Source organism: Balaenoptera physalus (genome assembly GCF_965194825.1).
Source record: "Balaenoptera physalus genome assembly, chromosome: 13".
NCBI classification, from domain to species: Eukaryota; Metazoa; Chordata; class Mammalia; order Artiodactyla; family Balaenopteridae; genus Balaenoptera; species Balaenoptera physalus.
In genome coordinates this window covers 5,019,187-5,039,627 of record NC_138892.1, presented here as the reverse complement: position 1 = coordinate 5,039,627, position 20,441 = coordinate 5,019,187, and the positions used below count along the sequence as shown (strand labels likewise).

The 20,441-nt window shown below is 57.3% G+C and overlaps 1 protein-coding gene across 2 annotated transcripts in view; it reads left to right on the top strand.

The window, feature by feature from the left end:
* Window positions 1-6,831: 6,831 nt before the first annotated feature.
* The window catches only part of PRR5 (proline rich 5), a 53,355-nt gene continuing 39,745 nt past the window's right edge, over window positions 6,832-20,441 (top strand). The window contains exon 1 of one of the 2 annotated variants that reach the window (XM_082421184.1): window positions 6,832-6,850. The gene's annotated coding sequence lies outside the window, so the exon portion shown is untranslated. Of the gene's footprint in view, window positions 6,851-13,807; window positions 13,887-20,441 lie in introns of those variants that run through there. The other variant, XM_082421183.1, reaches the window with a different exon arrangement.

Below are 20,441 nucleotides of genomic sequence, written 5' to 3'. Positions count from 1 at the left end.
CAGCCTGCGGGACGCGCATTGGTCCCAGAGTCCTGAGCCTGGTTCTGCCCTTGGCGGAGGGGTGGGGGTGGGGGGGAGCTTCCACTCAACTCCCAGGAGGGGGCGCGGGGGGTACCTCCAGTTCCAGCTCCCAAGACCCTTTCTGGGCTTCCAGTACTACAGTCCTCGGCCACCACCTGGCAGAATAGGTTTCCGGCTCTGGGTCCCCTGCCTCCGCCTCGGAGCTCCCCAGGGCTCCCATGTGCATCCAGGCCCAAACTCAGAGCCTAGCATGGATGAGACACGTGGAAACACTCCTTGAATTGAACCAGACTCGGCCCCTGTGACCGTGGGCCGGCAGGCCAGGCCAGCACTGAAGGCAGAGGGACCCCTGGCTTTCAGTGGGGCACAGATGACTCTAGTGCTGGAGCCAGAATAAGCGGGTGGGGGTCAGGAGGCCGCAGCTCTCTGCCAGAGCCCCCAGCCCCCAGCCAGCCTGGCAAGGCTGCCGACTGCACGAGCGGGGTCACTTCCCCCAGCCTGGCCCTGTCACCACGGGGATATCAGGGGCAGATGGTCTGCTGACCAGCTGGCACCAGCACCGGCCCGGCTCCCACCTCTCACATCTCGTCCTGCCCTGTCCCTCTCGGTCTGAGGGTCTGAAGGAGGGGGCTGTCTCGTGGTGGCCCAGGGAGAGGGTCTCCATTGCCAAAGCCCTCCCTGCCAGGACGGCCAGGAGCAGCCCTGTGGGAAAACAGCGTGGGTGCCTCGCTTGTTGCCTAGAGGGAGGGCGCACCCGAGAACCTTGGGTGCTTGCAAGAGGGTGTTAGAAAGGACTTCAGGGCGCTGGGAGTGTGCTGGGTGACAGGCGGGCCTGAGGAGGCGGCTTTGCCCTGGGTTGGATGCTCTCAGGAAGGGCGGGTGATTCTGTGATCAGGGATCTTAGTAAACCTTGTCTGCAGGGAGGGGAGCCTGGCGTGAGGAGTCACTCCTGTAGCCGGGAAGGGGGAGGTTTGGTCATGCTGTGGCCCGGTGGATGTTCACGCTGTCGCCTGTGTTCAGTGGTTACCAGGCCGGAAGCCTCGTTTTTGATCAGCTTTGTCTGGTGTTCAGTGCAAGTGTTTATGTTCCACGGGAGCACACACTGTTTGTTCTGGAGAGGGAGGGCTCCCCAGGGAAGGGGGAGGGCTGTGTGGAGCAAGGCCCCTTAAATGTTCAGGAAAATTCCTGAAGGCATCTCGTGCTGGGAGCCCTCGTGGGAGGGCTTGGGCGCAGGTGAGGCAGAGGGGCCAAGCTCTGCCCTGATGTCTCCCAGGGCCCCTGGGTCTCCTGTAGGGCTCGGGGGCCAGGCAAAGGGACTGCCAGGCAGTGTAGCGGCCGCCCGGAAGCCCCAGGGACCCTGGGTGGACAGGCCAAGAGGCAGGGCTGGACATTCCCAAGATGAGAGGCTCGAGGTTCGGTCACTAGGAAATAGCCTCTTGATACAAGCTTGTCAGGGTGGGTTCCATTCGGACCATGACCCCTGGGGTGGAGCTGGCACTTCCAGAGTCCAAAGGAAGAGTCTGGAACCTTCTAAGAGAGACACAGTCAAGGGTGAAGCCTGGGCTGGGGAGAAGAGTGTGAGGTCCTCAGGCCTGACTGAGTCTGGGTCCTTCCTACTTGCCAACCTGTGCCTGGTACACAGGTGTGATGCCCAGATGTAGTGCCCAGGTGAGGCATGCATTTACCAAAACATCTCTTGGGTTCCAACTTTGCCCCGCTCTCTGCAAGGTACATCCATCATTTGCCATTCACTGAGCACCTATGATGGGCCAAGCCCTGCACTGCACCCTAGGGACCCAGCGTTGAAGGCCAGGCTCCCTGCTTTCGAAGACTTTCCATTCCAGGGAAGAGGAGGAGGAGGTAAGGAAGGGACCCCAACAGTTACTCCTGTTTATCAAGGCTGCTCGGCCACGCCAGCTCCTTAGTGAACAGGCGTCTACCCGGGGGACAGGAGCGTCCGCGTGCTCCCGCAACGCCATCAAACGCAAGACCCCAGACAAAAGGTCAAGTCTGAGAAGCTAAAATGCAAGGTGAGTCAGTACCTCTGGGAGGAGTGAGGGGCGTTTGCCCTGGGTGGGTGTGGGTGTGGACACACAGGCTTCAAAACCGGGGGCACTGGTGGGGTTTTGTTTTTTCCATTAGTACTTAAGTTATTTTATGTATATAATACTCTTGTTGACATTTTAAGCACCCCATCAGAGGAAAATCAATCCTGAAGCACCCGGCCAGTGTCACAGCCTGGGAGCCCCTGGATGGAAGGCCATGGAACGGGGATCCAGGCCAGGCACAGAGCGAGGCCCAGCTGCAGGAGACCCGGCTTCCAGCCCTGGCCTCGCTGGGCGTACTAGCCTCCTATGGCTTGTCTAACAAATGGCCACAAACATACAGGCTTAAAACAACACAAATTTATCCTCTTATAGTTCTGGAGGCCAGAAGTCAGCCAGGCCTCATTCCTTCTGGAGCCTCTAGGGCAGAATTTATCTCGTTGCTCTTCTAGCTTTTAGAGGCTGCCTGCATCCCGTGACTTGTGGCCCCTTTCTCCATCTTGAAAGCCATAGGCGCAGCACCTTCCAGTTTCTTTCTCCGTTTCTGTTGCCATGTCACCCTATTCTCACTCCTGCCTCCTTCTCATAAGGATCCTTGGGATGACATCGGACCCACTTGGTAACCCAGAATCATGTCCCCACCTGAAGATCCTTAATCTCATCTGATCAAAAGTTCCTTTTGCCATGAAAGGTAATATCCACAGGCTCCGCGGCTTAGGACGTGGACATCTTTGGGGGGCCATTACAAGCCCGGCACACAGGGTGACCTGGGGCAAGTCACTGCACATTGCTGGCCTCCGTCTCCCTGTGGGCAGTCACTGGGTAGGTGTCTCCAAGGGTCTTCCCCATGGAGAAGAGGCTCAGCGAGCCCTCGGAATCTTTGGGCTATTACCCCATCCCGCAAGGGCACCAGAGCCCCTCTTGGCCAAGTGGGGTGTAGGAGATCCCAGAAAGGACCCCAGATCCACAGGGTCAGTGTTGGAAATAGCCAGACTCACCCATCAGAGAACTAAGCTTTGCCCAGGGCTTTAGATTTGCAAAGCGCTTTTCTTACATGCCGGGCAATGAGCAAAAGCTCACTAAATAATGTTCAGTGACTCAACCAATGAATAAATAAATAAAAGAACAAACTTGTGAAATTGGCAGGTATGACCAGCCCCACTGTAGGGACAAGGAGGTTGAGGCTCAGAATGGATGGGTCACTCGACAAGGGACTCAGCCTTGGTCTGCTAGCTGCAGAGCCTGTGCCCTTCCGCGCTGGGACAGTCCTGGCACACAGTGGGGCTGGCCTCCACCAGGGCACAGGGAAGGAAATAGAAAGTTGGCTGCCACGGCGGGGCTGGGGCCTCACCTGAACCTCCCACAGTTTCCCACAGTCTCTCGTGACCCGCAGAGCAGCTCGGAGGTGACACATGTGCATGCTGGGGTTTCCTGCCAGGCCCGGGGACACACTACGTTCTCACCCGGTTGCTTGGAGGAGGTGGATGGGGCCCTGGGGGTTCAGTTGCCTCTGCATCACCTGCATCCCCTTCATGTTTACCCCACAGTCCTGGGCCCCTCAGAGGAGAAGAGCTCAAAATTCCCCAAAAGCCAGATATAGACTTTAAACCAGGGGTCTTGGGTTGGGACACTGGCTCTGTCATTCCTCACTGCGTGGTCCTGGACATTTTTTTAAGACGTTATTTTTTTGGAAGGGTTTTAGGTTTACAGCAAAATTAAGAGGGAGGTACAGAAATTTCCCATATACACCCTCCCCCCACTACAATGCATAGCCTCCCCCACTATCAATATCAGAAGCCTCGTGGCACATTTGTTACAATTGGTGAACCTATGCTGACACACTGTCACCCAAAGTCCATAGTTGACATTAGGGTTCACTCCTGGTGTTGGACATTTTATGGGTTTGGACTAATGTATAATGACATGTATCTACTATTACAATATTATAGAGAAGTTTCACTACCCTAAAAATCCCCTGTCTCCACCTATTCATCCCTCCCTCCCCCCACCCCAACCTTTGGCAACCTCTGATCTTGCTGACCCCATAGTTTTGCCTTTTCCAAAATGTCATAGAGTTGGAATCATACAATGTGTAACCTTTTCAGATTGGCTTCTTTCACTTAGTAACATGCATTTACTTTCCTCTGTCTTGATGGCTTAATAGCTCACTTCTCTTTAGCACTGAATAATATTCCATTGTATGCCTATACCACAGTTTTTCCACTCACTTACTGAGGGACAACTTTGTTGCTTCCAACTTTTGGCAATTATGAATAAGCTGCTATAAATATTTGTATGCAGGTTTTGCATGGAAATAAGTTTCAACTCCCTTGGGTAAATACCAAGGAGAGTGATTGCTGGATCGTACATATGGTAAGAGTATGTTTAGTTTTGTAAGAAACTGCTAAACTGTCTTCCAAAGTGGCTGCACCATTCTGCATTCCCGCTTGCCGTGAAGGAGAGTTCCTGTTGCTCCACATCCTCGCCAGCATTTGGTGATGTCAGTGTTCTGGATTTTGGCCATTCTAATAGGTGTATAATAGTATCGCATTGTTGTTTTAACTTGCATTTCCCCAATAACATTAGATGCAAGGTATCTTTTCATATGCTCATTTGCCATTTGTATATCTTCTTTGGTGAGGTGTCTATTAAGATTTCTGGCTGGGCGTGTTTTATAACCTCTCCATGCCTCAGTTTCCAATTCTGTAAAGTGGCAAAAATCATATCTATCTGTTTCAGTCACGGTCCCAGCAGAAGATAGAATTTACCCCAGGTGGTCCAAATAAGGCACGTGACCAAAGGGACTGCTTACAGAGGTGCGGGCAGGTTCACGAGCACCCAGAGACTGGCAATGGCGGGAAGGTGCTACCATCCCTGGGGCTGGAGGAACTAGCAGAGGAGATGATGCTTCCAGCAGAAGCTGGTGGGAGCTAGAGTCACAGAGGGCCTCCCGGCAGGAGCTGTGGTCATAGAGAGGTGAAGCCACATCCAGCCTCTGTCCCCGGACACCGAATTAAATCTCGGAGACAGAGTTTTGGGTGAAGTAGAAAAGAACAGCTTTATTGCTCTGCCAGGCAAAGGGGGCCACAGCGGGCTAACGCCCTCAAAATTGTGTGTCCCAACTTGGAGAGGGTAGTGAGAAGTTTTATAGTAATGGTTCAAAGAGGGTGTGATCGGCTTGTGGACGCTCTTCTGATTGGTTGGTGGTGAGGTAAGTAGGAGTCGGCATCATCAACCTTCAGGTTCCAACTGGTCTGGGGTCTACGTGCTTGTGGGCAGCATACCTTGGTCAATGGTTCACTTTTCCCACCTGGAGGGGGTTTCAGTATCCGCAAAACAGCTCAAATATATTGTTGTATGTATACGTTGATGGGGACCCAGGACCTTGCCCCAAGGCTGCCCTATTGTTTTTCTTGACCGTTTGTTTCTCCCTTGTCTCCCATCCCTTCCCTTCGGCTCCCCGTCGGGGAATCGAACGCTGGTCTCCTGCATGACAGGTGGGGAGCCCTCTTTGAACCATTACTATAAAACTTCTCACTACCCTCTCCAAGGTGGGACACACAGTTTTGAGGGCAGGAGCCCGCTTGGCCCCCTTTGCCTGGCAAAGCAATAAAGCTGTTCTTTTCTACTTCACTGAAAACTCTGTCTCTGAGATTTAATTCGGTGCCAGGGGACAGAGGCTGGATTCGGCTTCAGGGGCACCGACAGCGTCAGTGTACAGCACATGGCAGTGGGAGGAAATGCCCCATCCTCTCTCCCTCTGATCTCCAGCTGTTGCCCCCATTGGCCAGACCCAACCAGGCACCAGTGGGGGATGCAGCCCACCAGGGTCGGCGCAGAGCCAGCGGCGGATGGATCTGGGGGTCAGGGGATGCCACAGGTGAAAAGTGACCAGCGCTGCTCACGATGGGGCCATTCATCCATGTGTTCTTTCAACAGACAAACACTGTCTTAACCACTGCGGACCCTCTGGGGGAAGAAAAGGGACAAATACCCCCCTTCAGGGAATTTACATCCTACTATGGGTGTGGGGCATGGGGTGTGGGCTATTTCCACCAGAGCAGAACTTCTCAAACTTCACGGGAGCTTGGGAATCACCAGGAGGGCTTGTTAAAACCCAGATTCCTAGGCCCCATCCCCAGTTTCTGTAGGTCTGGGGTGAGGCCCGAAAATTCCCATCCTACCAAGTTCCAGGGTGTTGCCCACGGAGCAGTCGGGCCATCCTTTGACAACCATGGCCCTGGGATATTTAGATGCTGGAAGCGTTTGTTTGTCCCATCCCTGACCCCTCGGCCTCCCTCAAGACCCCAAGCCCCAGGGCAGGGACTGAATCTGAGGGTCTGATTTTTCCTCCCCGCTACCGGCGACCCCCACAGGCTGGGCCTTGGGGAAGGGGCGCTCCGTGGGCGTTAGAGGGTCGCGGAGGAATGCGTTGCTGGCCAGAGAGCCGATCTGGGCCGCCAGGGTGGCCGGGGACACCCCCTTCCCCGGCGGGCACCGCCCACAGCCTGCGCAGTGCACCCGGGTGGGGGGATCCCGGGAGGGCCCCTCCGGCCCCCGGCTCCCAGCTCGGGCGGGCCCCGGTGGGTGGGCGTACCCGCGACCCAGGTGGCTGCCTGCCGCGCGTCTCCAGCAGCCCAGGAGTCCGGTGGCTCCGGCCGCGTCGGGCGCCCTACGCGGGCCCGGGGGGCGGGGCGGGGCGGGGCCTCCGCGGCCCCCTCCCCCGGCCCCGGGCTCCGGCTCTGCGCGGTGGCAGCGGCGGCGGAGGTGGCGCGGGGACCGAGGTGAGTGGCGGGGACGGGTCCCGGAGGCCCCGCCGGGGGAGGGGTCCGGGTGGGCAGGGGGCGGCACGCGCGCCCCTCGGAGGGCGGGGGCCCGGGCGGCGCCGGCGGAGTGGCGTGTGTGCGCGCGCGCGCGCGTGTCCCTGCCGAGTGCGGGGACATGGGTTGGGCGGGGGTCGGGCCTTCCCCTTGGTTGGGGGTCCAGCCTCTCCCACCCCCGTCTCCTGGGACCTCCGGAGCGCATCCTCTCTCGCAGTCTCTCTCTCGCCCACGCCCCGCCCCCCACGCCCCCCCTGCCCCCCCTGCCCCCCCTTCTCTTCTCTGTCTCTGAGTTTCTGTCTGTCTCCGTGGGTGGGTCTCTGCGTGTCCGTCCGGCCGCTTCTCCAGCTGCCTTGTTTCCTGATCTTCCCCCACCCCCGACACTGCCCCTCCCCATCGCAGCTCTCCCCTGTCTTTCCACTGCCCCCCCTGAATAGAGCAAACAAAGATGGTCAGAAGGGAGACACCTCCTTTCTGAGCCCTGTCCTGGCTCGGCGTGCGGCCCCACCCCTCTGGCCTCTGGCCTGGGCCGCCCGCCACCTTCCTGCAGGGAGCTGGCCCTGCAGACCTGTGCGGGTGCGTTTGGGGCATCAGGCACATCTGAGGGCAGAGGCGGAGCCTGTAGAGGTTCGTGCCCTCAACCTGGTGAGCCCCCTCCCATCCCTTGAGAGGTGGCACACGGGGCAGGTCTGCCCCGTCCAGGGTCTGGGCCTCTGGCAAAATCTCATCATGCACGAGACCCCGTTCACATGAGCAGCGCCTGACGCTTTCTAAGATTTTCTCCGATGGAGCCAAGGTAGGGGAGAACTTGCTGGGCTGGGGGAGGGTCCCTGGCCCGAAGGTCACAGGGTGTGGTCTCAGCCCTGCTCGGCCAGGCCACTTCCTGAGGGCGAGCTCCATTTCCCCATCCGTGGCTCGGGGCAGCCCTGAGAGCTGTGTGCAGCTGCTGTGAGAACCCAGCGTGTCCAGGTGATTAGCGATGCTCTTGGCAAGAGCGTGGCTGTGCCTGAGTTCCCAGGGATCCCAAAGGCCGGTCCCTGGGCTGCATCTGGAGGGGGAGGGTGAGCTCGCTGTGGCCTCTCAGACCTGCCACACCAGGCCCAACCCAAGACCCTCCCTGGAGGGGTAAGCTGGGGGCTCTGGGAGAAGAGCCTGGGACCACCAGACTGTCCTCTTTAATGACAGGGCTTGATAAAATGCGGAGTCCTGGGCTCCTATCCTGACCTCTGATGGGGCACCAGGAATCTGCATCTTACCACTCCCCCCTTCTGGTGCACATGCAAGTGTGAGTGCCGCTGGGTGGTGTCATTGGGTGATCGGACAAGGTCATATTAGCTCCCTCTGGCTGGCAGGCAGTGAAGCGGACCCAAGAGGAGTCCATCCTGAGGGCATGGCCTTGCTGTGTCCCTGGGCAAGCCACTTCCCCTCTCTGAGCCCAAGTCCCTGTCAGTCAGAGGAGATTAGAGCCGCCCTAGGGTCTTTCCTGCCAAACGGTCTGGGATTCTGAGCCATTTGTTTAAATGGCGGTAAGGGGTGGGTGAGGGCTATAGAATCAAGCTGACCTGGGCTAGCACCTGGGTCAGCATACACCACTGACTGGCTGTGTGGCCCTGGGCAAGTCACTGCTTCTCTGGGCCTCAGTTTCCTTATCTGAAAACTGCGAATCTTAATATTACGGGCTCCTTGTGGGTAGTCAGGATCCAAAGAGGCACAACGCCCGACATATCACAAGCTCACCGCAAACTGGCCGTGGGGGTGGGTACCCGTTGTGAGAGTGGCTGGCACTCCCTGTGTCTCGGCTGTTTTAACTGTCTGGTGATGGGGACAGTCACGTGAACTTAATTTCTCATCAGCAGGGAAAGTGGTCTGTGCAGAAACATTTGTTAGCTGATGGATTTTTTTGTTTCTAATGGGTGGTTTAAAAGGCCTGAGGATGGCCACGTGGAATTGCCTCGCAGCCTCAGGCGGCATTTTATGGTATCCGGCTGCGTGCCAGTGCCAGCTCCCTTGCTCAAGGCAGGCACTGGGAGACAACACCCTTGTCCCCGGGCGACTCCCGGCAGATTCTGGAGAGGCCGGGATGGGAGAAGGAAGGTGAAAGCCCCGGGCCCTCACCAGGTTCCCCAAATTGTGGACGTTCATGGACGTGAACAAAATCATCTTCTGGGACATCTGTGAGGAGAGCAGAGCTCTCGCGACGCCCAGAGAGGAACGGGAAAAGTCATTCATTCATTCATTCATTCACTCTCTCACTCACTCGTTCCCCCAGGCCTTCTTCAGGCCTGGAGGATGGCAAGTGTCCCCAGGGAGGCAGAGAGACCCACGCAGAAAGGGGGAGGCCACAGAAGCAACCTGGATGGGGAGCTATTGGGTCAGACGTGCTGTCAGTGGTCCTCCAGGTCAAAAGCGGAGTCAGGACGTCCTGCTGCGGGACTCACCCCATAGCCCAGGTGGCCCTCAGGGGTACGGCTGCTGAGGAGGACGAGAGTTAGAGTCGGGAGGTATGAATTAGGACCATGGGCTGTGATGAAGACGTGGGAGAGTGGGACAAGGAGGTGACTTCCTGGTGACGGTATAACCTTTTTTTTTCTTTTAACCACATCCCTCTTTTATGTCTCAAAATCGAACCTCAGTGGGGGAGCACCTAGAGGCACAGGGACTTTGAAACTCTGTGTGAGCAGAATTCTAGTGACTCAGGAATCCAGATGTCTCAGGGGAGCAGCCCGGGTGCCGCTGCCTTAGAGGACTTGGCTCTGACCTCAGACCCTGGGCTCTGGGTGGCCTGGAAGGGGAGCCAGCAGGGGCCAGGGAGGGGCCGCAAAGGCTGGAGACCCCAGAGTCAGGTCCACCTGCTGAGCTTCAGTGCTCTCATTTGTATAGAGTGGATTGGAAAACGCACTTAGGTGATTAAGACCTGGGTTCTGGAGCCAGGCTATTTGGGTTCGAATCTCAGCCCCACCTCTCACCAGCTGTGTGATGTTGGCAAGTCACCAAACGTCTCTGTGCACCTCGGTTTCTTCATCTATGACGTGGTGATTATCGTAGCACCTACCACGTGGGGTACTTGTGAGGACAACGTGGCCTCATGGAAGGTTTCCAGAAGGACAGTGCCCTGTGTTGGTGTGGTAGAGTGGTCGTGCAGTGACGTGTGGTCTTGCAGTGACAGTGGCTTGCAGTCAGGCTGGCCTGGCACCGGCCCTGGAGTTCCTACCAGTATTAGTGTTAATGTTCTTGTTGGAAACCCACTTGTGGGGTCACGTGATGACTATGGGTGAAGCCATGTACAGGGCCCTTGGTGCACAAGGAAGCCTTCAGGTGATGCTGGCGCCCATCTGTACCCTCTAGGGAGAGCAGAGAGGACAGAGGTGACATTTGCTACTGCATTACCACGTACTACACCCAGGCGCAAGTGGGGAGGGGCCAGGGCTAGCTCCTTTCTGAAAAGATTTTCAGGAAAATCTATGTAGTTCATTGCAGCGGGGAGTATTGCTCTCCTCGGTTCTGACTCCAAAGCCTGGGTTTACCTCTGGAAGGAAGCAGGGGACAGCCATTCCCTGAGCACCTACTGTGTGCCAGGCCCTGTGTGAAGTCTTCCCCAGGCACCATCCCACTTACTCTTCCCAGCAGCCCAGAAGGTGATCGTGGCCATGCCCAGTTAACAGATGGGCAAACTGAGGCTTGGAGAGGCCAAGGGCTGCCCAGAGACACAGGGCAGCAAGGAGCAGGGCTGGGGCTCAAACCCCAGGGTCTCTGGCATGAGGTGTGCGCGTCCGCTTTCCACGATGCTACATGCCTTAAGGTGAGGGAATGTCACCAAGATGCCTCACTGTCAGGAGCTGCCACCATGGGCTCCTCTGACCCCAGCAGAAGTCCTGCTCATTTTCTGGAAGGTTCTTAAGGTTTTGCTTTCTGTGCCATCAGCTGGGCTGGCTAAAGGCCTTCTTTGTGTTGCCAAAGCAGTTTCTCCAGCAAAAACAATCCGCTTGGAGTCACTTACACCCCTCTGAGTCTGAGGGGGGTTACTCTCTGTGCTTCAGTTTTCAAATCTGTGAAATAGGAATTTTTATTTCTGCCCCACTTAGCTCCCACAAGTGGATAGGTAAAGCTGTGAAATAATAATAGTCCTGGAGAGGCACCTGGAAGGCATCTTACATATTTGCTCTCAGTTAACCCTCTGAGGCCTTATGAGGTCATTATATGATCCCATTGTACAGATGAGGAGGGCAAGGCACAGAGAGGCCAGTATCTTGTCCAGTGTCACACAGCTGGTAAGACTTTGGGTCTAATTAAGATGGACTGAAAGACAGCCATTGAGGCCACGTCTTGGTGGAGAGACATGACGCTCCTTGCTTGGTTATTCCCATGACAGGGAGCTCACTACCTCGTGAGCCCCTGTGATTGTTAGTCTAGGACTTGAGTAGGTGGTGGTGGTGATCCCTGGTACAGTTGACTTAACGTGGGAGAACATCCTGAGCCTGGCTTTGGCTGTGCTGGGTTTGAGCTGCTGACAGGCCCAACCATGGAGAGATGGGGAGGGTGGCCCCAAGTTCTTCGTTACTTACCAGTGGTGTCCATCTCATTCCTCTCACTGACTAAATCTGAGGCTGAGAGAGGAGAAAACTCTCAGCAAGGGAGGGCAGACACTAGGTGCTCAATAAATCCTTGTGGTGGACCAATCCTACTTCTTTTTTTTTTTTAATTTATTTATTTTATTTATTTTTATTTTTGGCTGCGTTGTATCTTCCTTGCTGCACGCTGGCTTTCTCTAGTTGCAGCGAGCGGGGGCGACTCTTCGTTGTGGTGCGCGGGCTTCTCATTGCGGTGGCTTCTCTTGTTGCGGAGCACGGGCTCTAGGCGCACAGGCTTCAGTAGTTGTGGCTCACAGGCTCTAACTGTGGCGCACGGCCTTAGTTGCTCCGCGGCAAGTGGGATCTTCCTGGACCAGGGATCGAACCGTGTCCCCTGAATTGGCAGGCGGATTCTTTTTTTTTTAATTTTATTTATTTATTTATTTATTTATTTATTTATTTATTTATTTATGGCTGTATTGGGTCTTCGTTTCTGTGTGAGGGCTTTCTCTAGTTGCGGCAAGCGAGGGCCACTCTTCATCATGGTGCGTGGGCCTCTCACTATCGCGGCCTCTCTTGTTGCAGAGCACAGGCTCCAGACGCGCAGGCTCAGCAATTGTGGCTCACGGGCCTAGTCGCTCCGCAGCATGTGGGATCTTCCCAGACCAGGGCTCGAACCCGTGTCCCCTGCATTGGCAGGCAGACTCTCAACCACTGCGCCACCAGGGAAGCCCCGGCTGGCGGATTCTTAACCACTGCGCCACCAGGGAAGTCCCCCAATCCTACCTCTAAGGAAAATTTTAAATTATAAAACCAACATAGCCATGTGGTACAAAGTCTGCAAAATAGGCTCCGATTTCACCGTAACCTCAGCCTCTGAACATTATCATTTTGTGTATCATTTCCAGTCTTTTTTGAATCAATACGTCTTGATGTAGAACTATTTTCACAGGATGTCATCACACCACACGCAGTTCCATATCCTGTTCCTTTTCACTTACTGTAATACTACTAGCATTTCCCCTGTTCCCTCAATAGTCCAGTAGCTCCTAAAGAGCAGTGACGATTTTTTACTGGCTGCACCGTATCCTGTGTATCTTCATCATTTGACTTGGACCGTCCCCGTCTCAGTGGAGCCCCCACATGGACAATGATGTGAAAAGCAGGTGTTGACCCCAGAGGTCCAGCAGGACAGCTGGTCAGCCCCGCCAAGCTGTGTGGCCTCAGGCAGGGTCCTGCCCCTCTCTGAGTCTCAGGTTCCTGCCGTGCTATGAAATGAGGGTTGGAACCTCACGTCACAGGGCTGCTGGGAGGAGTAGACAAGGGGATGTGATGTCAATTATCTGGCAGTAGTGGGGGCTTGAAATGTGGTACTGTTATTACTGTTGCTGTTATTATTATTATTACTATTATTATTATTATTTAGGTCCTATCTCCACAGTTAAATTGCGGAGCCCTGCAAGCAGGAGCGAGGCTCTATACATTCCTGTGTCCCACCCCTAGACATGCTCTATAATATTTATTGATTTGATTCCAAATGTTCAGGTCCCTCCAAAAAGAATGAGTCCATGTGGGCAAGGAGCTGGGAGATCCTTTGTTTATACAGTCTCATCTGGTCCCCCATGAGTGGGGACCACCAGCCCCATTTTAGAAACAGGCTCAGAGAGTGTGATGGGCCTGCCCAAGGTCACACAGTGGGAAGAAAAAAAGCCTGGAATACTTCCTGGAGGAGGTGGCAGTGCTCTGGGCCAACAGGAAGGGGTGTCTGACCAGGCCAAGGTGCAGAGTGCTGGTGTTCTGGGGGCAGTGCAAAGGAGCCTGGGAGCTGTCCAGGGCAGAGTGGAGCCCAGCACCCAGCACAGTGCAAGGCAGATTGGGGCTGAGGCTCGGGGGCATTTGCTGGGCTGAGCTGACCTGAGGTGACAGCAGGGCAGGAATGAGCTAGCTGTCTGGGCTCCTGACCCCACCGGCACCCGACCCAGCCACTTCCTTCTGTCGGGGCAGGAAGGGGTGCTCTGTGGAATCAGGGGCTGCAGGCACCTTCCTGGGGCCTGCCTGCTCTGTGAGCAGTGATAAAATATTTATCAGAGATGCCGGCAGCCGGGCTTTCCTGCACGGCGTACAGCTGGGGGCAGCTCCCACCGCAGACCTGCAGCCTCGACGAGTCCCGCTGAGTCACGCGCGAGCCCGGTGAGCCACCTGCCCGCGCCCTCCTCAGCCCCGCTGCCCTTTGGCCACGTGGATGCCTCATAATATGTAAGCCATTCGGCTGCACGCAGGGCCAGGGCATCCAGCTTGGTTAGTGCTGAGGGTTTCAGAGCTCATTCGGCGGCCAAGGTCATAGGCAGAGGAGGCCAGAGGGACGGGATCTCCCCCCCACCCACCCCTGCGGGGTCCCAGCTCCTTAGTCCTCACTGCACCCACCCAGCAAGGTAGGTCCTCAGCACCTCCGTTTAGTGACGGAGACACCGAGGCTCGGAGCAGGGGCGCGACGGGTCCCGTCTCATGCTGTCAGTGGCCGAGCAGCTGTCTGACCCCTCCGCCGAGGTGCTGGACTGTGCTCTAGTCCGGGGTCAGGGGCTGGGGGTTCTGCCCGCCCCGAAGTGACACAGCTGTGACTTCAGGTTTGTGCTTTTGATTTTCAGAGTGACAGCAACAACAAAAACCAGTAGCAGATGGCTCCTTCCTGCTGCCGGAGGTGTGGGCGGAAGGACAGGGCTTTCGGATTCTTTTGTTCACTCATTCATAAAATACATTCTGGGTGCACTGGCCAGGGGCCAGCGTTCCAGGACCTGGGGACCAATGGGGGACACTTAGGCCGTGGTTGGGGGCGCCCTCGGAGCCAGAGAGGGCTGGCTTCTGTGCCCGAGCCCACTTAACAGCTTGCTTACGTGCTCTGTGACCTCTGGTGGGTTGGTCTCCGATTTGTGAATGGGGGGTAGAATCTGCTTTCTCAAGTGAGGATCACACCTGTGTCCTTGTTCTCCGTCACATCTTCACGTTGGCCTGACGGACATCAATTGGCCTTTGGGACAGGTCTGGTTTCCAGAGAGATCCCGGCAGGCCTTGAGGTTGGTTCTCCCAGGAAATAACCCGGAACCACTGCCCCAGGGGCCTTGCAGTTCTGATGGTTGAAGGTGGAAGTTTTTGCCAAGCTTGGTTCTGAAGGGAACTGGCCTCTGGAGCCACACTCGCTGCCCGCAGCTGTGAGAGGGAGGCCTGTGGGTGGCCCGGGTCATCTCCCCGCTCACTGCCTGCAGGTCATCTCATATTCCTGTTCGCTGTCCGCCTTTCCCTCCTCTGGACCCTCCTCCTGCCGTTCCTCTATCTGGAACTCTTTTCTTCCCTTCCTCACTGGAGGCTTTTGTTGGTTCTTCAAGCCCCTGCTGGAAGATACCCTCCTCTTCCAGGAAGCCCTCCTGGCTGCCCTGCGTCCACCCCAGGCAGGGTGGGTAGGCGCCCCTCCCGTGCCCCCTTACCCTGGAATCTTTGATCCGGCACTGGATCTGCTCCCCAGTCTCCTCCCCTCCAGCCTGGGGCTCCGAGGGCGGAACTCTGCTGGATTCATCGCTGGGTCCCAGGGCTCAGCTCGGGGTTGGCACAGAGTGGAACCCCAAGAATGTCTGAGGAACGAGAGAGTGAATGTCGGACATCAGGGCTGGGCTGGGGTTTTAGGAACGTGTGGTAAGGGCAGCCGCAAACCTGTAAGGTATGCTCCACGTGTGAACTCCCTGTGTTTCTGTGAGGGACCCCCGTTTTCCTGGCCTTCACAGACGATGGACGTTCAGCTAGACAGCGGGAAATAAGGACTTCTGGGGCTGAGACTATTGTGGGGCAGGGGGTGCTGAGCCCTGGGGGTCGGGAGGGCTGGGCCCCTCCTTTTGGAGCTGCATGACCCCAAGCGACTCAGCCCCTCTGTCAGGCCTCGCGTCCATTCTGCAAACCCAGCATTTATTCGTGGAAGAGAAGCGGGCAGGCGGCAGGCTTGCGTTCATGGGGCGCTCACGGGGGTGTCCGACAAACACTCACAACCGGCACAGAAAAAAGGCTGGAGGGAAATGCACCAAGATGGTAGCAGGAACTTTCTCTGGTGGTTTGTTTCCTCTTCCAACTTTTTTGTGTTTTTCCAATTTTCTCAAGTTCATTCAGTGACTTTGCGTGGGTGTTGAGAGCCTTGCGCTGAACCCTATGAGGCAACTGAGCCATGACGACAGAGCCCGTGCTGCTGGAACACTCAGTCTGATAGAGAGGTAGTCCTTCTCCGTCGGACTGACCCGACATGGTCTGGTGGAGGAGGTGTGATGGAGCTGTCATGGTGGGAAGCCCAGAGGCGGCCCCTGGCCCAGCCTGCAGGCTTGTGAAGTTGGGACCTTGCTGGGGAGGGGGGGAGGGCGGGGGGCGCGCGGGGGGTGGGTTGCTAGGGAGGCCGGTGTGCTGGGGCTGGGGAGTGGTCTTTGGCTGGAGACCTGGATGACGGTGAGGTGAGGATGGTGAGAGACCCTGCAAGGAGAGGGTGTGGACCAGATCCTGAGGGATGGGGGGAGGGGTGCGCCTGTTAGAATCACAATGGCTGCGTCCCCTGAGGGTCCACCCACCAGCCTTTGGTGGGGGGGAGGCACTGTGCCCTAAGGAGCCCAGGCGACCCTTACCCCTATAGGGACCCTGTGGGACTGGCACTGCTGTGTCCCCACTTTACAGAATGGGGAAACTGAGGCCAAGTACAGTGAGTGACCAAGCTGCGCTTCAGATCCAGGTGTGTTTGTCCCCAGAGCCCAACTGGGACCAGCTGGCCTCTCCTGCAGCCCTTGCTTGTCGCTAAGCCTTGGGGCCTCTGTTTTGTCATCCGTAGAGTGGGGATTAGAACCTGACATCTTAGACCAAATGAACACCCTTCTTATAACTAATGGTCAGGTCCACCCCCTGAATATTCGCTGAGTTCACGATTTCTGTCATCTACGGTTAGAGCATCGCCCAGGGTGGCAGGCTAGGGGGACGAGACACAAGCACAGGAGGCACCTAGGGGACAGGGCTCTGAGGAGAACCCACAGAAATGGGAAACGAGTTTGATTTCACAAGACCAACCGGAAAGAACTTCAAGCAGCCAAAAGGAGGTCAACGTGGACAGCCCCAGGTGTGGACCCGAGGGAGTGTGGGCAGCGGGCCGCGGGGGTGGCAGAAACAAAGCAGCCCGGTTGGAGAGGGAGCTGATTCAGAATGCTCTGGGCCGGGCCAGCTGGGGACTCAGAGGCAGGTGGGGAACACAGCTGCCCACCGAGCCACAGAGGGGGCGGCCCCCGTGCAGGTAAGGTGTCCTCTGCTTTACCTGAAGGTGCAGAGAAGAACCAGCCAACGAAGGGAAAAGGCCTCTGTGCTGATGGTCAAGGTCACCGGCCATCACCTTGGTCTGTGGGCTGCAGGCCTTGGTGCCGGGCAAGGGGTAGGGGGGATGTCGCTGAGCTCAGATGGGTTTCCTCCCTGCATGTATGCTAATACAGTGGGCTCTGACGGGTGCTGTAGGCAGTAGGTGGGCGAGAGGGGAGGAGGGGGGAGGGAGAGGCCCGCCCAGGCCCCAGCCAGGGCCCACCATTCTCTTTCCTTTGCTTCACCAGGAGAGGGTGAGGGTCCCCTGCTCCTGTGGCTTTCAGCTGGGCGGGCAAGGTGGGCAGAGAAGGAGGTGTGGGGTGGACCCCCAGGGGCCTGGACGTGTGCCCAGTGTGGGCCTCTGTCCCCAGCTGGAAAAATGAGGACAGCCCCCTCCCTCCCCCACATTCTGGCTTGCTCCCAGAACAGTTATGAGGCCAGACAGACACAGAGGCTGCCACAGGGTAGAAGATTTGGCCAAGGTCAGGTTCAAATCCAGCGCTTAGCTCAGGGCCTGGTACATATTAGATTCGCATGAAATACTTACTGGAGAAAAAGTGCACATGGCCTTTGGCAAATTGTGTGGCCCTCTCAGTCCCTGTGTCCTCAGGGAAGGGGGCTGCCGAGGCCCACCCCACCCAGGAATGTTATGCAGACAGGCCTGGTGTGGGGGGAGTACTAAGCTGCTAGCCAGGTTAGGACCACAGGAGCCAGCTAAGGAAAGAGACAGGAGCATGTCCTTAATAGTGAGGGATCTCACTCTCTGAGCCTCCTGGGGAAAGTGCCACTGCAGCAGGTGGCCTGGGCAGTACTGTCCTCCAAATGCACGGGTATGTGTGGTCGGGTGGGGCTTGTGGAGAAGGCTTAGGTGGGTGACGTCACCCTGAGCAGGGTTTTGCAGGATGAATAGGAGTTGGCCAAGCAGACCAGGCTTAGGGAAAGGTTATCCCAGACAGTGGAACAAGGGCAAGCATGTGGACGTGAACTGGGCCTGGCCTCCAAGGACTGCACCTTCCACCAAGAAGTTGACTTCTGCTTTCATTTGGGAGGCTTCAGGAAGGCTCTTGGCTCCCCTTCTTCTCCCTTTAGACAACCCATGAGCTGACGGCCTCCCTGTAAGGGGCTGGGAGCTTGTGACTGACTGCTTACCCTCTGTCTCATCCCTGCGGCAAAGCCCAGGAGACCCCGCTCCTGTCACCTGCCCCCGAGTCTGGGGAAATCCCGTGGGCCCAGCCAGTGCAGGAGGCACCATGCAGCTTTACAGTGGAGATGGCGGCCTCAGCTCCCAGGCAGACTTCTCATCTCAGTCCCCACCCCGATCTGCCACCCACACCAGGAACCACAGAGAAAGAGCCCAGGCCTCCATGACTCAAAAACAGAAACTGCTAAAACCTGAGCCGCTTGAGGGTCAGGCCGGGGGCTGGGCAGGGCCGCCCTCCCACGCCCAGCACCCCAGAGGGGGGCTCCAGGGAGAATAGGTGCCAGGACGCTGTGTCCCTGTGCCAGCTTCTGGCCCTGGCCCTGTCAGGCCATTGATCTGCCCAGGCCCTGTCACTTGGGCAACTTATGGGCCCGCGGGGAGTCCCCTCCCTGAGCCCAAGCCCAGCTGTGCCCCAGGAACCCTGAAGGCACAGTTTCAATACACTCACACAAAAAAAGCAAAGTCACAAGAGTCATTACTTACAGATCCCAGAAATGGGGCCGGGGGAGCATAATGAGTGGGGGGAAGGGGGAAGGGCAGCCCCTGTCCCAGGTCACCAGCGAGAAGGACGTAGAGAGCAGGGCAGCAGCCTCCGTGACTTCGAAGGCGTCTGGGGCGGAGGCCGCTGGCTTTTCTCAGCCTCAACTCTAAGTGCCCCGGGAAAAGCAGAGCCCCTGGAAAAGCAAAGCGGGAACTCGGGGGCGGAATCCTAAGCTCAGGCCCTTATCTAACTGTCCAATCTCTGGGCGTGAGCCGGGTGGTCACACTGTAAAATCCCTGGGCGGCGACTCGGACTCATCACGGGGTCTTCCTGAAACCTTTCCCCCCAAACCCCCTCACGCACCCCGAGGTGGCATCGTGGCACCCACTGTCCTCGCAGCCGTTGGGGCCCCCTGCCTGGTGGCCTCACAGCCCCTGGAGCTCTGGCTCCCGCCTCCCCGGGCTGCATCTCCCACCTCTGCTCTGTGTGTGCTCTGCCCTCCCTCTGTGATGCCCTCCCCTTCGGCCTGGAGAGGGACCTGGCCCATCTGAGCACCAGCCACGGCCCATCCCCAGACGCCCCCCACGCAGATGCCCCGGGCAGGTCTGGGGCCCGCAGCTGCAGGGGGGTGAGGAGTGCTGAGGAGAGAAGGGGAGGCCAGAGGGCCACCTCCTGCCTTTGCCCTGACCGTGCCCTCCAGAGCCCAGAGTCCCTCCCGGGGACCGCTGAGTGCAGGGCCTGTCCTCTATTGATGGCTCAGCCCGCGTCCTCATCGATGCCGCGGTCCGTCCAATTCCCGCCACCAGGTCTGCACCCCGCCCCGGCCCTGCTGGGCGAGGTCATCCTTCCCGGCTCGTTTGAAATGTCACTGCCTCTGGGGACACTTCGGAGCCCCCCTAGCCAGTTGGTGTCCTCGGGGTTCCCATAACCCTCCACCCATTGCCTCCTCTGTTCCCGGCCTCCTGTGACTCTCCAGGGAAGGGCAAACGTGGCCTCCTCTGGGGACAGGTTCCGGCCTGCAGTAGGTGCTCACTAATGACTTGATGGGGGGAGAGGGGGTCCCCCGGAGTGACAGCGTGTAGTGTGGGCCCTCCAGGTCAGAGCTGGGCGCGATCTCCGCACTTCCACTTACCTGCCGTGCAACAGGGTAGGTCTGTTCCCTTAGAACCTCAATTTCCTTCTGAGAAAAATGTGGGTGGAAATTCTGACCTGGCTGCCCCAGGAGGGAGGGAGTGGGGGGGCCCAGCACCCAGTAGGACCCCAGTATTTGCTCTTTTCGCCACACATTAGGACAATCCTGCTCTGTGTGTGACCCTGCATGTCCCACCCCTGCTCCCGGCCTCCGTCTTTCTGTCTGTAAAATGGACAGCTGGGCTACACGAATTCCGGGGGCCTTTGGACCTGGCCTCCTGTGGGAGAGAGTGGGGTGCAGAGGGCCTGGGAGGCAGCGTCAGAGCCAGATCACCCAGCACCCTTTCTTGGGAATCCCCTTCTCTTACTTCCCCCTGTGTTTACTGTATTGACCGGCCTTTCTTGTAGGAAAGGAGGGCCAGGTGGGTTTTGTTAAATGCTCTTTCTTCGATGCTTGTGTCAGTTACCAAACTTAAACCACATTCACGGCCAGGAAAGTGTAGGAACTGCAGAGTCAGGTGTGTAAGGAGGGGAGAGTAACGGAGGGCTGGAGGGTCCGGGACTCCAGGGTCCTGGGTCCCTTCCCTCCAGACACCTCTAGGAGTGGAATCCTCCTGGTCTCCTGCTCCCCCCACCCCCGTCCACCCCTGCCCACAGCCCCTCCCGAGGAAGCGGAGCCTGATTGCTGCTGCTACCCTGCTATGCAGGCTGCCAGGGGAAATGCCCTGTCTGAGGCTCCACTGCTCTGATCTCACCCTCCAGGTGCCACGGGAACATCACCGCCCCTCCTGCAGCTTCATTAGCCCTGTCTGC